The sequence below is a fragment of the Leuciscus leuciscus genome (genome assembly GCF_965113295.1).
Source record: "Leuciscus leuciscus genome assembly, chromosome: 5".
NCBI lineage: Eukaryota > Metazoa > Chordata > Actinopteri > Cypriniformes > Leuciscidae > Leuciscus > Leuciscus leuciscus.
The window spans coordinates 21,039,228-21,056,328 of NC_138729.1; the positions used below are offsets into that span (position 1 = coordinate 21,039,228).

The following is a 17,101-nucleotide window of genomic DNA, read 5'->3' on the forward strand; positions in this document are numbered from 1 at the left end:
CGATAAGTCATCGTTATGGTGCACCTACCTGGCAACCTGGTGATAAGGGAGCCATGTTCAATCACAACGGCAGCTAATATTTCAAATTCCATATTGTTCGCCTCCAGCTGGAGATACCCCATACCTCACACACATACATGTGCACAGAACACACACACACACACAGACACACAAACCAGAGGAGTAACAGATGGAAGGGAGGGCTTCTTAAGGGGTCTGATAGAGCTCTCGAGGGAGAGGGTGAACATTAAGAACCTCACAGTGCCACTGTCACCCAGCGAGACTGATGTCTGAACTCAATGTTAGCCAAACACTGTCTGAGGTCTCTAACAGGAAAGATGTTTGGACTTCAAAATAATTGTTTTGTTTGAACTCATGTTCAACAAGTTCAATGACACATTAGCAAATTCCGGTCAAAAGTTTGGAGTAATTAAGATTGTGTTAATGTTTTTGAAAGAAGTGTATTTTGCTCACCAAGGCTGCATTTGTCAAACAAACAAACAAACAAACAAACAAACAAACAAACAAACAAACAAACAAACAAAAAACAGTAATATTGTATTATTACAATTTAAAATAACTTTTGGTAACACTTTCAAATTCTTTCTTACATATCTTATAAGAAAGATATGATCTTTTAGATAGATCTATAGATAGATCTTTTATATCATAGATATATCTATCTAGACCATGCTTATTATGAATTATAGCTCTTATACTTATACTTATTTATGTGTAAATTTTACTATTTTATAAATACATTTATAAAGACTCATTAAGACCTATACTGCATTATAAGAATTATAGTTACATTTATATTATTTTATATAATTTTTTTATAATTACGTATAAGTCATGCATTTGCTTTTTCAATGCACATGCTCATAATCCATTATGCACTGATTTATAAGTATTAATTAGTCAGTCGTATGGTTCTATGAATGTATTTATAAAGATGAAACTTGCATCGCTATAGTGCTATTATATTATAGTTACAATGAATTTTTAGTAACTTTAGTATTTCATTAATTTATTAACAGCCCAGCAAGCAAGTAAGTATTGCTTGTGTTATAAAGTTCTTTGGCGTAGCTCGCAATCCGAGGGTAACGGAATCTGCATTTCCTGCCTGAAGACGAAGGCAGGGGCACAGCCGACCCCTTGGGAGGTATGGACAGGGACCATCCTGGTGGTGGTGGGGAGGATGGAGGTGAATGTTGCAACATCTGCAAACTCAGACATATGTAAGTACCGATCTTTTATACTACAAGTTTTAGAACATGATTGGTTAGATGAGAAGAAGGTAATAAGTGACGTAACAATTGAGTCTTCCTGGCAGAACTTATGCTAAAGCTTTCATATCAGTGTTATACATTATGGACTATAACTGTTCTTATAATGCAGTATAGTCTTTATAAATATATTTATAGAATAGTAATAGGCCATACTTATAAATAAGTATAAATGGGGCTATAATTCATTTTAAGCATGGTCTTTATTGAAAGTGTTACCAAACTTTTTTTCTATTTGAAAATGTATTTAAAAGGCAATACATTTTTGTGACAGTAAAGTGGAAATTTCAGCATCATTACTCCAGTCTTCAGAGTCACAAGATCCTTAAAAAAATCATTCTAATATTCTCAATTATTAACAGTTATTATTGGTGCTCAGTTATAATTAAAGGGGTGGTATAATGCCCTTTCACAAGATGTTAAATAAGTCTTTGATGTCCCCAGAGTGTGTATGTGAAGTTTTAGCTCAAAATACCCCACAGATATTTTTATAAAGCATGTTAAAGTTGTCACTTTTTGAGGGTGAGCAAAAATGCACCGTTTTTGTGTCTGTCCCTTTAAATGCAAATGAGCTGCTGCTCCCGGCACAGGGGGTGGAGCTTCAACAGTTTGTGTCCTTTTACCTCACACAGACATGCACTGGAAATTTCAAAAACCTTTAGCCTTTTATGTTCAAACCGAAGTCAGAAAGAAATGGAGACTCAAGAAGAAGTGACTACATGTAGACAACATTTCTGAATGGTTAGTTGATGAATTTATGTAGCTGATGTGGAGTTATCTTCTAGTCATTGATTACCATATTCTGTCTTGATAATCTATAAATCGCGTTCCCGGGGGTGGGTTTATGTAAATTTTAGGGTTAGTGATGTCACTAACCTGAGAGGAATGTCGTTTAGTCCTTACCAGCCGTTTGTTGTAGTCCTTAAAAAGCGATTTCTTTAAAAGAAAATATCTCCCTTTGCTTTGAACTTTGAGCGTTGTAACTTTGCAGATGTTGTTTATGCTCAAACAGCAACATTACACACTAAAGTAAGTTAGAGAAGTGAAATCATATTCAACCACCCCTTTAACTATAGTTAATAATAGTTCTTATTATTATCAATACTGATCAATATTGTTGTGGAAACTAATACCTTTTATTTTTATGATTCTTTGAAAGTTCAAAAGAACAGCATTTATTTGAAATGGAAATTGTTTGTAACATTATAAATGACTGAAACTTACTTCAACTTGGAAGTTTTAAAACATGTAAGTGATTGGAACATTTATGCAAATGCTAAAAGCCAAAATATTTTTGCATCCACCAAACAGATACTTGCTCAGGGAAATGTTAAATCCACACAGGAGTTGATACCTAATGCCTAAGCACTACATACAGTTAAAAGAGCTTTTGATGTTGGCTACCTCCAGACTACAAAGTTTCAATAGTTTAATTTTGTAACAGATTTTTGCAGAAACTCGCCTGTCCAATCCTGAGCTATACTACCATCAAGACCTCAGACTGAATTGGACAGTCCAAGTCCCTGCTAAATAAGTATCTTAGAAAGCCAAGCCTCTCTCCTCTCTCTCTTTGCATGCTCAATTGTAGAGAGTCAGTATAGCCTATGATGCACCTTTATGTGTGTTTATGCAGCTTTAGCAGGCAGCAGTTTAGCAGGTGCAGGACGCTGTAAGTACAACTGAAATCCAATGCTAAGAGGATTAAAGAGAGGATGATATCTCGCTAGTAAATAACACTTCGTGAGGAGTGAGAGAGGGAGGGAGAGAGACAAACTAAATAACGGCACTCACACTTTGAGGCTTCATCCTGTCCTTGTTGAAAGGCAAAAATAAATTTATGAATAAAACACAGGTGTTAAGTTGCCTGCAAATGAAAGCATTTAATAGGGGTTCATTTCTGTAGCGTGCTAGAGAAGATAAATGCATTTCAGATAGATGTTCATGTTTTTTTTTTCACATCGTTAATCCAGTGCATGCTAAAATGCTGTCTTTTTTTTTTTTTTTTTTTTTGGCTCTTCACACATATTTTTGTTTACCCATAAACATTCACTCTCCACAGCAGTACTGTCAACAGAAACATCACTTCTACACACACTTACACATTAACATGATAGGCAGTCCTGGAGCTCTGGGCTTCCCTTTAAAACCTTCTCATTCCAAACTTCCAGCATAATGCACACATTTTCTTGCCATATGATAATAGTATGATGTCAGGTAAACTTCTCAACTCATAGAACATACTGATTGGTCAGTTTGGAATTTTAACCAGCTTTAAAATGAAATCAGAAATGGAAGCATGTGAGAATGATGCTCCAGACCTCTGACACTATATGGTGAGAAGAAATTATCCCATATTTTTACCTGAAATTTTTTTTTTTTATCAAATACTTTATACATAAAAGAGAATACATAAAAACATTAAGCAGCGTTGATAATCAACATTGATAATAAGTGTTTCTTGAGCACCAAATCAGCATATTAGAATGATTTCTGAAGGACCGTGTGACACCTTCGGATGAGGCTAAAAAAAATCAGCTTTGCCATCACAGGAATAAATTACATTTAAAAATATCTTAAAATAGACAGTAGTTAGGCCTATTTTAAATTCTAATAATATTTCACAATTTTACAGTTTTGACTGTGTTTTCGTTCAAATAAATGTCTTTCAGCCTTGGTGAGTAAGAGACTTCTATCGAAAACATTTAAAAATCTTACCAACCTCAAACTTTTGAATGGTACAAATGTGATACAGTATATATGTATATATATGACAAAACTGTCAAGTTTCCCATCTCAGGACTAAGGGAGGTTAGTAGCTGTGCAATATCAAAACCAGGCCTACATGCATGTGCCAGCAATGAAACATGAGCTCCCTGCTTTTATTACGATGACTCCCTGACCATGAAAAAGGCCTCGGTAAGTTTACGTGGGGTCCACTGAATGCGAAAGGTTATCTCGCTCACAACATATTGGGTCATATAATAAGCCTGAACACCTGGGCCCGCTCTCCATATCCTCATTCTCTCCTCTTCCTCCTCCCCCGACCTTCGGCCACCCCAAATCCCTCCATTCATCTACTTTTTTCTCTCCTCTCTCTAATTTCTTAATTCCTCTGAGGCACTCTCCATGACTACCTGAGGTTCTTAACTGCCCACTCATGGGGAGAGAAGTGCTGGATGTTTACACCTGCTAGGCCAAGCTCAATGCCCAGGGGTGGGGTTAGGGCGGCCTCACTCACTCCACCCCTCTCCTCCCCTCTCCAAAAGGGAACAATCGACCCAAAGCAGGGTATCAATGGGCCTCCCAGTTGGGAGCTGGGCTCATTGAGTAGAGAGGCGCTTGAGAGGAGTGGAGTGCTGGGGAGATGGGCGACTCTGAGCCGTCCTCTCCAGGGCCAGAGAGTGCTTGGGTGGGACATTAAAGTGATTCCAGCTCACTGGAGAAGGAGTGGGTGAAGTGATGGAGACGAAGGGGGGCAACAGAGAGAGAAATCTCTTGCTTTTGGAGGAACATAGTGTTGTATGAATACATAACTCTAGCTACAATACAATATGGTTTAACTTCCATGACAAGAGACATTCATGTTGTGAAAACTTTATTTTGATGGTCCCTTTTGAACATTCTCTTGACTATAAGTAACTTTGCAACTCATTAGAGTATTAGTCGACTGTCTTACTATCTGCTAACTCTTTATATTGTGATGGTCCACCAACAGATATTCTACTGACTATAAGTAACTTTGCAACTACATGTCAACTTATTCTAACAATAACCAGTCTACTAATACTCTAATGAGAGTTAGTATGTAGGTCTAACGTTACTTATAGTCAACAGAATGTGTTAAAGGGACCATCAAAATAAAGTGAAACCAAAAAGACTCAGTAGTGGCCTCCAAAACACACCCGGACACTTTTGAACACCCATTCTAAAAAAATTAATGTTGTGTCAGATTTAAAACATCAAAACGTGTCATCTGCAAACAGATAATATATTTCCCCTTCCTAAGTTCACATTGGTGTCTTAATGGAGTATCCACAAGATCCATTAAAAAGGTTTAGAAAGTGTCCAAATGCCTTTTGTCTTACAGTACTGTATATACATTGCTTTATAAACTTAATAAACTTATTTATTTGTATACTGTATATATATATATATATATATATATATATATATATATATATGTGTGTGTGTGTGTGTGTGTGTGTGTGTGTGTGTGTGTGTGTGTGTGTGTATATATATGTGTGTTACTTCTGTTTTACAAAAATGTCGTGGTGACATTCATTTCTGAATTTGTGTCAGGAGTTATGAAAATAATAAAAGGAATTGATACCTTTAATATGGAATATGAGCATCAGCCGCATCCATCAAGAAGAGAAGAAAATCAAACTCATACAGTTTTCATAAAAGCAGTCGACTAAACAATGCCCCTCAGGGTATTTAGTTAAAAAATGTGCACATTTGGAGAAATATTGATGGATTCTCTTATGTTTACTTCAAATTAATATAGAGAGGATAAACATTTATTCAATTTTTGCCTAAAATTAAGCAATGTGAATATTATGGAGTGCTAAAGACTCTCATGTAATGTCTGCTTCATTCATACTGGATGCAGGAGGGCGCCTTCACGTAGAAAGTCCGTAAGTGAGACTTATAAAGTCATAAATCTTAAGACGTTCGTAGGAAATCCCTTATATGGACAAAGGCATCCAGATATCGCTGCAGCTGAATAACATGTAGATAGAGTGGGCTTTCACACTGGGCACATTTGCTGCGATCTGAAGATGATTGTTCCTTGTGCCCCCCTCAGTGCTGGTCTAGTTTCACACTCAACTTGATTCTATCGAACTGTGGTGCATTTGCGGTCATCTTACGTTATCACAAACGTGCACTGCACATGATGGAAAACAGGATGCAGGTTAATATATTGTGTTTTTTAAATTAATTTGGTGCTATTATACGCAGCAGAATGAACAACACTTGGGTTCACTGTATGTGGATCACGTGAAGGAAGCACTTTTAAGGAGACAGTGGATTGCGAGCCATTCATTTGCCGCTCTGATTGCATTAACTATGTGCGATTACATTGCTCGCTCGCTCAAGGTATATCATCCCCACTGTTATCCCTCACATGTGTTTTGTTGAAGACATCGTCATGGGCTAATGCATGTACAGGTTATGTTACTTCCTGAACAAGTGTGCATCCGAGTCTGAGTTGCTTTGACATTCATGCTAACAAACTCAAACCACCTCCTACAGGTAATCTTGGGTTTGGTACCCCGGAGTGCTCCTGGGTCCACATGACAGCTTTCACATTACCAATTTTTAATGCTAACCGTGCCCCGTTTTAAACTAAACTGCTAGTGTGAAAGCACCTAAAGAAGTTTTGACTGATGAAACATGAAGACAATAAACACATGATTGCAACAATGTTTAGATTATCTCTGTTTTTCAAGTCATCTAAATACATTGCATTCTAAATACTTAATATGGACTGTGTCCCCCCTTTGCAGCTATAACAGTTTCCACTCTTCTGGGAAGGCTTTCCACAAGATGTTGGAGTGTTTCTGTGAGAATTTTTGCACATTCATCCAGTAGAGCATTTGTTAGGTCAGGCACTGATGTTGGATGAGAAGGCCTGGCTCACAATCTCTATTCCATTTAGTCCCAAAGGTGTTCGATGGGGTCAAGGTCAGGGCTCTGTATGGGCCAGACAAGTTCTTCCACACAAAACTCATCCAACCATGTTTTTATGGACCTTGCTTTGTTCACTGGGACAATCATGCTGGAATAGAAAAGGGACTTGCCCAAACTTTTCCCACAAAGTCCAAAGCATAGCATTTTCCAAAATCTCTTGGTATGCTGAATCATTAAGATTTCCCTTTACTGGAAGTACAGTAAGGGGCCAGGCCCAATCACACAAAAAAAGTCCCATGCTATCATACCTCCTCCACCAAACTTTACAGTTGGCACAATGCAGTCAGGCAGGCAACTTTCTCCTGGCATTCGCCAAATTCAGACTCGCCCATCAGTCTGCCAAACAGAGAAGCATGAAATGTCACTCCACAGAACACGTTTCCACTGCTCCAGAGTCCAAAGGCGGTGTGCTTTACACTACTCCATCCGACGCTTGGCATTGCTTGGTGATGTGAGGCTTACATGCAGCTGCTCGGCCATAGAAACCCATTCCATGAAGCTCCCACCGCACTATTTTTTGTGCTGTTTACAGTGGCCCTAAAAGTATTTGGGCACAATTATAAATGTTATCATTTCCTTGCATTATTTGTCAATTTACACAAACACACACACACACACACACACACACACACACACACACACACACACACACACACACACACACACACACACACACACACACACACACACACATATATTTTGCAAATATGTATATCTGCACACATACATTTGCTTATCAACATGTTGTGTATGCTGTTGTCCAAGTTAGCACAAGAGGGATGACACAATTGCAATGCTAATTCTAGATTATACAGTATGATAATTATCAGTTATAGTTTGTGTGTTCATTCCCCATGTCTTAATGGCTGGAATGCTGTCAGTAACCACTTGAGGGTTGTCAAAAAACATTTAGTGTGGGACAAGTGAAGCAGAGGTGGGCAGCTGTCCAAGCTGGAGACCGCTGGGACACATGTTTAGCTCAATCACACTCTAATTCAGCTGGATGATCCCATAGAAAATAGCACTACCCTTAAAGTATGGCTATTCTATCCAGCTGCCATTAAAATAAGATTAGGTGTTGCTACCAAGGAAGTGGAAGACTTACGACCCAGACTAATTTGGTCTTAACCTCTTCAGTGTCTACTTTCTAACACCTTCATTATGACATTTTCCCAGTTTGGACTACAAGGTGGATAAATGCATACTGCTGCATGCATGCATGCATACTCACTCACTCACTCGTCCACTCACTCACTCACTTACCTCTGTGAACTGTGAGCTGTCCTTCCTCCTCTCTCCTTTAACGTGGGCTGACAACACTCTCTAATCCAAAGGGTTTCAAAGGTTCTCTCCTTCGTGAATACAAAACATACAGGGTTCTGAACTTTTGATCATGGTTGAAGAGAGAGAGAGAGAGAGAGTGAGGGAGGGAAAAATCGAAGCACCTCTTGACGTAGTCTTCACAGGCTTTGGGTTCAAGTACAGTTCATGCCAGGCTTTTTCTGTTTCTCAAACACTCCGACAAATTATTCCCTGAGTTCTTCAGAAAAAGTCAAGGGCCAAACTGCAAATACCTGCTGTTCAAGACTGAATGGATGGCACATCCAAATCGTACAATACACTAACTTAACTTTCTTCTGCAAATACAAAATATTTAGATATTTGGAAAAAAATTGTAAGTTAATGCAGTCCAATGTTGTTTTGATCCCTTTGACTTTAATTTTATGTACAAAAGCAGATTTCAAAATATCAAAATAGGTTTGGAATGATATGAAGGTGAGCTAATTTTTGGTGAACTATTCCTTTAAGACTTTAATAAACTGTCCTCATCCATGAAGACAAAATCTTGTGCTTAGTTGAAATAATATCAAACAGCTAATCAGTTCAAAGTCAGAGGCCTTTGCTTGCTCAGCACATCTACGTGTCTTGTTTTCTGAGTAATCAGAGACCATTGCAGGCCTGAATTGTCAAGGGTAGCGAGAACCTTCCAATTGTCTCTCAGATGTAAAGCAAACAGGTTTCTGTTCCATATGCTAATCTCATTGTTTAATGACTACTCATAAAGTGGCCCAGATAATGAGGATCATTAATACAACCTCTGTAAGCACAGGATTTGTCAATTCTAAGTCACTTGCATAAGGCTGCATTAAGTCCAGCTCCTCCCTGGGAAAACAGCTGGAGTGGTGATGGAAACACTTTTCTATTCTCCCCCCTCATCTTCAGCTATTTGTTTATTTTCTCTTACTCTAGAATGTACAAGAAAATCTCTTAGCTGGATGTGATGTGATTTTTTTTTTTTTTTTTACCCACCCTCTCTTATTTTCTCATATTTGGTTCCGTGAGAATTTTCATGACAAGCAGCATATATCAACAGGAATGCAGTGAAAAAAGCAGACACTGGAGTTCCCCGAGAGGAGAGACTGAGAGAGAGACAGGAAGAGTGAGAGCGACATCCAGACAGAGTGACTAAGGCATATGATATAGTATAGACAGTGGATCCATCCTTGTATCTTTCCAGAGCTGAATCTGAATCAGAGATGTATCTTTCAAATCTCTCTTTTATTCGCACATTAAAGCAGAATTTGGTTATTGGGGTGACCTAAATTACAAAAACTGTTTGCAAATCCCTTTTGACCTGCATTCATATTGAAAATAGTACACAGACAAGATCATTCATGTTTTAACTAAACCATTTTAATGTTTTTATTTGTATTATTATTATTATTATTATTTGATTAAAATAGTTTAAAAATAGGTGTTTTTACACACTGTCCCTTATTTTGAAACTCAAAATTCTAAAATGAAGACCCCTGCCCCTTTTCTAAACTTATTTTGATAACTCAATGAATTTAGACATTATAGGCAAATATTTATTCAGCCTCTGAGTTATATAATTCTGCAATTTTGAAAATGACAAATAAGTAAAATTATGCAATCTGAAAGTATATACAAGTTGCCACCCATGCCCCTCGATTTGACATAGATGCTTCTGTACTCACAACTATTTTCTTTTGACTATGTACAAATAGTGTAAACAAAACTGTACTGACATACCAAACCATAGCTCAACATAGGAGAGTCAACTATTTGACACAAGTATTGTCTTTCATTGTCTTAAGCTAGTGAACTTCTTTTAAAAAGACAATTGAGTATCCTTTATTTCAAAATAATAATAAAAAAAACACCAGTTGTCCACTTCTTTGAGTGGAGCAGCTGTATCCTACGGCATCTCATAAATCTGGCTCTATTAAAAGTGTTTTTCAAGCTTTTATAGAGGAAGGCAAAATGAAAGTGGAGAGTTCACCACACCTCCACCACACATGTAGTATTAAAACTCTCCTTTGGATTTCTTTGATGCCTCTAGCTGAGGCAGATGTCTTCCCTTCGCCTTTTCCAAAGCTGCAATTGGAAATAAAAATGTATTTTTTAACCTTTTGCAAGAAGAACATTACATGTCCAAAAGCTTCAAAATATGATATGAGTGAATGCAGGAGGCATGCTACAGTATTTAATAAAACACAGCAAGAGAGTGTGTGGATTTTTACAGCAGAGCTTTGAAAGAAAGTTTATTAAGGGGGTGTTGAGGAGGTGTTGAAAGCGTTGAGAGGACAGAGGGGCGGCACAGAGGCCTGTCGGCTCTGGAGCATGTGGGCAAAGCCATCGTTTATTTGCAGATGTTATCAGGTCACAACTCCAGCGAGACCTTGGTGTCTCAAAGGAGCCATAAAAACCCAGATGTTAAAGACATCAGGTGGGAAATCTTAACTTTGATTAAGAAGAGAATAACAGCTTTGGGCAAGATGTATCTTGCCTGATGTTTCACCAATTTTGGGCCTTCTATTATTTTTATTTTCTACAGTGAAAGATATGAACCGTATCAGGACAGCGGTTCTTTTAGTTTTTAGATGTTTGTGGAAATATAATATATAATATTCCAGAAACAAATGCTGAAGTCCTAATTATAATACCAAAAAAAATAAAATAAAAATAAAAATCTGTTAACTTAACAAGCATTTTTTAATTTGCCTGGCGTTTTACCCCAACCGTTGCTATTTAAAATGAGGACAATGCTTCCTCTGGACTGTCTGAACAATGTTCTGTCATCTTTAAGGTCCTTGTGGTCATCTTCAACTAAAACACTTGAGAAAGTTTTACTCTCTAACAACCCTTGGAAAAGACATTATGAAAGTAGGGTCATTTCTGCCAAACAGTGATCCCTTGAAGAAACTTTTGGAGCAGACTGGGAGGAGGGGCTCTGTCTTTTAGGAGACATCTCCAAACTTGGGGAAAGTCAAAGTGCACTGCCAAAAGATCTTGGAAGGGTGTTTTTCATGAAGATGAATGTTATGTCTGGAGTTTCTCTGCTAACTTCCTCCATTGCCAATTAAGCCACAGTATTACGAGATAATGCATTTAGAGACAACACAGGAATTAGACTTTGAAGACAAAAATAATGTTATTAATATGTGGCAATATGGTACATGGCTAGATTATTTTCTACAACCTAAGTTTAAACGTGCTCCAGACAGATGTCTAATAATGCTGCACAATGTGTTTTTGCTCATATACAGTATATTTTGTTATGCTAATTGTCATTTTGATGACTGATCTTTTTTTTTTTTTTTTTTTTTTTTGAGCCAATATAGATCCAACAGAGTGGCATAAACGTGACTTCTTATTCTTGTGTTTATTGACGAAATGTTGATGTTGACAAATGAGAGCTCGCCCCATTGGCCCCATTTCTTTAATAATGCTCTTTTGCAAAACTGAGGGATGTCATCCATAATGGATCAAGAGACTTTTCTGTTTGTTTGTTATGTGCAGATGTCAGTATGCACAAGTCAAAGGGAAAAAGCCCTTTGTCTATCATGCCGCTAATAAACACAGGGAGTTAAATATTTCATCTCACGAGGAGGCGCGGCAGGGGCCACCGAGATTGTGACGCCAGTGAGCTTGAGCGAACAGAGTTTGTGTAATCCTCTTTCTTTGGTGTTTGCTGGTAAACGTGCATGTACTGCCGTGGAGACCTACTCATTTAACTTATTTAACAAGGGCTTGTTATTCTGAAAGCAGATCCACCCTGAGGATAGACATTTTGACTCGACTTTGTGTCTGTCAATTAATAAATTAGCCATTCTTTCATAATCGGCCATGGAAATATTCAATTATTCACAAAAAGTCATGCATAATTTCATCGACTTTGTCTTAAGTTGCTTATTTTACTTTTAAGGTTATTGAAGCTGTAAATCGAATTATGAGAAGGGACGGGGCTAATTGCGAGACGGAGCTGACAAACTTGCACTTACTGTACACATGGCAGGAAATAGCCTTTCAGTACCTGTGTGGTGAACATTACTTTAAACAGCACTTTATAAGAATGTATAAACTAAATGTTTGGGATTGGCATTGGGCTCGAATTCCATATGAACAGATACCAGAAGTCTAGCTCCTTTCTATTTGTGTGATAGCAATGAATCTCAAAATATATATAAAATATCCACAAACATCAAAAAAGATCGAAAATTCTTATAATGATTTGCACAGCGTTATTAAATATATTAGTACATATGTATACTATCTCTAAACCTACCAATCACATACAACTTCTCAGGTTACATATATAACCCAATTCCCTGAGGGGAGGGGGGGAGATGCTGTGTGAACGCTTTGTATTAACCGGTGTCTGAAGCACATATCTACACACGTCAATTCCTGATTGGCTAAACATAATGACGTAGCGACGTAGCGCAGTACAGGACCAAAACCATAAATAGACGGCAAACCAGCGCATTGTCAGATACTAAATTAAGTTTTATTTAACAAAGTTCAGGAGGAGCACTTTTGGTAATCATCCAATCAGCACAAGAGGAAGCCGTATATATAGCCGTCCCTCACCTCTGTCCTGCGACAGTTTCACAGCATCACTCCACTACCCTATCCCCTCACTCTTGGCTGGTTTCTATCCTAGTCACGGAGGGGGAGTACTTTATGCACCCCAGGTAAGAGCTTTGGAAGACACAATACTCCTATTCCAACTATCCTCTGCTTTTGAGCCAAAACTGGATTGGTCTCATGTGCAGTAGGTCTAATAGAATGTCATTGACCGCTGTGTCCATGAGACCTAACAGTCTCTGAACCTGTAAGACTGAAAGCTCCTTACCTAGCCTGATATCTTTGGTAGTGGTTAGGATCAATTCTACACATGCAGGAGACAGACGTGCCTGCATCATGGTCAAATCGCACACCAGCCCCAGAACAGAGATTCTCTGAACTGAGGAAAGTACTTTCATCTTAGAGTTCAATCTCATCCCTAACTTCTTCATGTGGGCAAGCACAACATCTCAGTGTTATGCAGCCAATTCCTCAGATGGAGCTAATATCAGCCAATCAACTATGTCATTTAGTACAAAGATGCCCTGGAGTAGAAAAAGAGCCAGAGCAGTATCAATGCACCTGATAAATGTGCATGGGATTAAAGTTAGGCCAAAAGGAAGAACTCGATAATGGTATGCTTCGCCCCCGAAAGCAAACCTGAGAAACTTCCTGTGTTCTGGCAGAATATAAATCTGAATCTAGGCATTCTTTAGATCTATAGCCCCTCAGATCCCCATTTGGTTTCACAAATGGGGCCAGGTTCTATGATTGTCAGGACTTCTTCTGAGCAGCCCTGGAGGAGATAACAGATCTCAGATCCTGTCTCCCCATGGATGACTGTGCATGAGCACGCTTCTTGGTCCCCCTGTTTTTACAAGTGGCAACACGGGCCACCATTCTGGCCTTTTGCTCCTCTCTCCTATCACTGTATCCTGGCCTGGAGCAGCTGGTGGACAGGGATGGCTCTTGGATCCAGCAAGGGATCAGTTCTCTGAATGCCACAGATTGTTTCTTGGCCTCCTGGTACCAGTCAACAACAGTGTTGACTGCGTCACTGAACAGGCCAGAAGGTGAAAATTTGCAGGTTAGCCTTTTAGGCCTGCAAGACCGCCATGGTGTGCAGGGACGCACCAACCTGGTAGATGTTGCCTTACAAGCCTTGGTGTGTAAGGCATGTTTCCTCCACGATGATGCAGTTGAGGGGGAGAGATAGCCTGCCAGCGTCTCTTCCATAGGTATATACCCATGCTATCGTGATATCGACCACCGTGGAGTATGTGGAGGTGGCCTGCGTATGCAGCCAGTGAGAGTAGGGATTCCTTTAAGACCTCGACAACTCAGAGTTGGAAGTCATGAAAGAATGGGAGATGGTGGCTGGGAGGTTGCTCTCGGCCAGATGTTGTGTAGCAGTCATCAGGCTTAAACATAGTGACATGCTTTTTCTCATCAGGCCATTCTAAACTCAACACTTCAAACCTACAACCTCAAGCAGTTCCTCGAGCGCAACAGATTAACAGGACTGCTCTGCCAAACACCCGCCTGTCTATCTGCATCCAACTCCTCAGAGTAAGACACAGACATCGTAAGTTCCTCATTCTGGTCTAAGGAAATCACAGTGCAAACTTCAAGATCCAGAACGGGGTCCACAGAGTCTGTGGAGAGGTCAAAATAAATGTCTCGATCGCACGTCTCAAGCCAACTCGAAATGTGAGCCCCATGACCTTCAAACATGCAAATAAGCTGACAACACACTGGTCTGGCATCTATTTATGGTACGTACTGTGCTACGTCGATACATCATCATGTTTAGCCAATCAGGAATTGCCATGTGTAGACGTGCTTTAGACACCGGCGTTACCCATCCACTTGAAAGGGAACTTTCTGCATTTTTAGTATGCATAACTTAGTTTGATTTCTAACCTGTTTTCCCAATGGAGACCAAAAAATGTCCCCACAAGGAAAAATATTTTGGATATTGTCATATTTTGTCCCCATGTAGGGTATACCTGAACCACACACACAAACACAAGTGTATTCAATGCAGCGTGACCCACTGTGACACGACAGACAACTAGTTGTTCCGTTCACACAACACAAGCTAACCATTTGAAATAACAAAAAGAAAAAAAGAGGAAAGCAGGAGGATAGAATGAACAAACAGAGCATGTAACTAAAAATGCAAGAAGCATGAGAAACTATGAGAATTTAATTAAGACCTTAAAATGAAAGAAAAACAATATGTGTCTGGGAGAGAAAAGGAAAAGGGAGACAGAGAGAGACAGAGAGAAAGAGACCAGAGGATCATTTCCTCCGGCCTTTTCCCATGCTTAGTTAGTGATTTGGCGGTATCACTCGTACTGTATCAGTGGGAAACCTCTCTACACTGCATACTTACAACAGATGAAAGACACCAGAGAGAGGGTTAGATTGCAGCTAAAGAGCTGAAACTTTTCTCTTGTTTTGTTTTCCTTTTAACGTGTTTGTTCTCCCCTGTTGGACACCGTTTCCTATGGACTGAGCTGAGATGATATTTGGACTTTCCTCCAGCCCATGGATCACTTAAGCAACATTTTTCAGACCATATCATGTTTTAACAATGAAAGTATATTAACAATGCCTGGAAATATGAACAGGAATTCTATGCACTACAATTCATGGAACTAATGCAATATCACAATTTTGCACATTAACAATGTATGTAATTCATTTTAACTGTATTTAAAGAAATGAACAATCTAAATGTGATGATACAGGGGGTAACTTTTTGAGCAATGTTGTTTGCAGGCCCGGATTGGCTAATCGGGAGCACCGGGAGAATTCCCGGTGGGCCGGTCTGTTTTATTGGCCAGGAGGGCCGGTGTTGTCATGGCACTGGGTTGAATGCTTTCCCTATAGGCTCCAGTCATAGCGCAGCCCCACAATTTTTTTATAATTATTTTCTCGCAGCCCCACAAAACATAAATAAAGTCACTTTGTTAGAGATGTGCGAACAAAAAATAAGAGATACAAAACATGGATAATAATAGCCTAGGCACAAAGGCGGCGCTGAAAAGGCCAGAATAATAAAACATCTCTAGAAAAGCGGCCAAATAGCCTACGAGTCAGGGCCGTACCGACCATTGAGGTAATTTTTCCTGAGTGTAGCCTATAATGAACATTGTGAAATAATTGCCTAATATTAACTAATTTGGTGCTGCAATGATTCGCATATCGCGACGATAACCGACCTCATCATCTGAGCTGCTTCAGCACTCAAACACCGCTCGTCAGAAATGGCAAAATGTTTGATATGACCGATCAAAGCAAGCGGGATTTATGTTCACAGAAGCGCGAGCCGCGGCCGTGCGCGAATCCCAACGCGACACTTCACGAGATAAGGTGCACGTTGCTAAACTAAACAGCTGTTTTACGATAGAAATTTTAAACGACCGACATAAATAATCACTTTGCAAAGACTGTATCAATCTAAGCTCAGCTTCAGGAAGGGGAGATTTACAGGTAAAGATAAAGAAACTGAGAGAAGAAGAAGGAGATGGAGATGAGAGAGGAGAGCAGGTAGAGCAATTGCCTATTGCATAATAATGAGAATAACTTTATTACAATGGATTCCTATTTAACACAGATGTTCTTTGCCAATGACTGTGGAAAAATAATATGCCCCCGAACCCCCTAGATCACTTTTGGGACCTCTGTATTTATAAAACCCTGTGTACTGATATTGCACAGAAAAGAAAATTATATTTTTGAAAAATACAATGAATTACAAGGCTGTACAGAACAGAGCACTATTGCAGACTTAGGCTCAATCCCAATTCACCCCTTGGCCCTTGACCCCTCCGTTTTGCGCGTTCCCGTGAAGGGGTAGGGTTGTCTCGATTCTCTTTTGGTTGGAGGGTTAGGGGTAGGGGGAAGGGCCAGATAGCCCTTGGAAGATTGGGCCTTATATACTGAGGGTTTAATTACATTAATTTAATAGTCAGTCGGGAACTAAAGTGGGCCGGTCTAAGGCATGAAACTCCAGGGCTGAAAATGAGTCCCACTCCGGCCCTGCTGGCCAATGTTGCCGTCAACGGGCAACCAGGTGAGACACAGGCCCCACGACCGATCGATCCAGATAGAAGTATCCAGATAGAAATGTATTGCCCTTTCTCAATGGGAAAGTGCCCAAGCAACATTGCTCAGCAACATTGCAACATTGCTCTAAAAGTTGCCCCATGTATCATCACCTTAACTGTCCTTGCATT

The 17,101-nt window shown here is 39.4% G+C and overlaps 2 long non-coding RNA genes across 2 annotated transcripts in view; both read right to left on the reverse strand.

Annotated features, from left to right (window-relative positions):
• The window catches only part of LOC309499034, a 322,784-nt gene that overhangs the window by 17,232 nt on the left and 288,451 nt on the right, over positions 1-17,101 (reverse strand). The gene's annotated exons all lie outside the window — the stretch shown is intronic.
• Positions 5,604-8,335, reverse strand: LOC309499878. Its single transcript, XR_014206388.1, has 2 exons — positions 8,247-8,335; positions 5,604-7,520 (listed from the first exon to the last, which is right to left on the reverse strand). It is a non-coding gene; the product is annotated as an uncharacterized lncRNA (long non-coding RNA).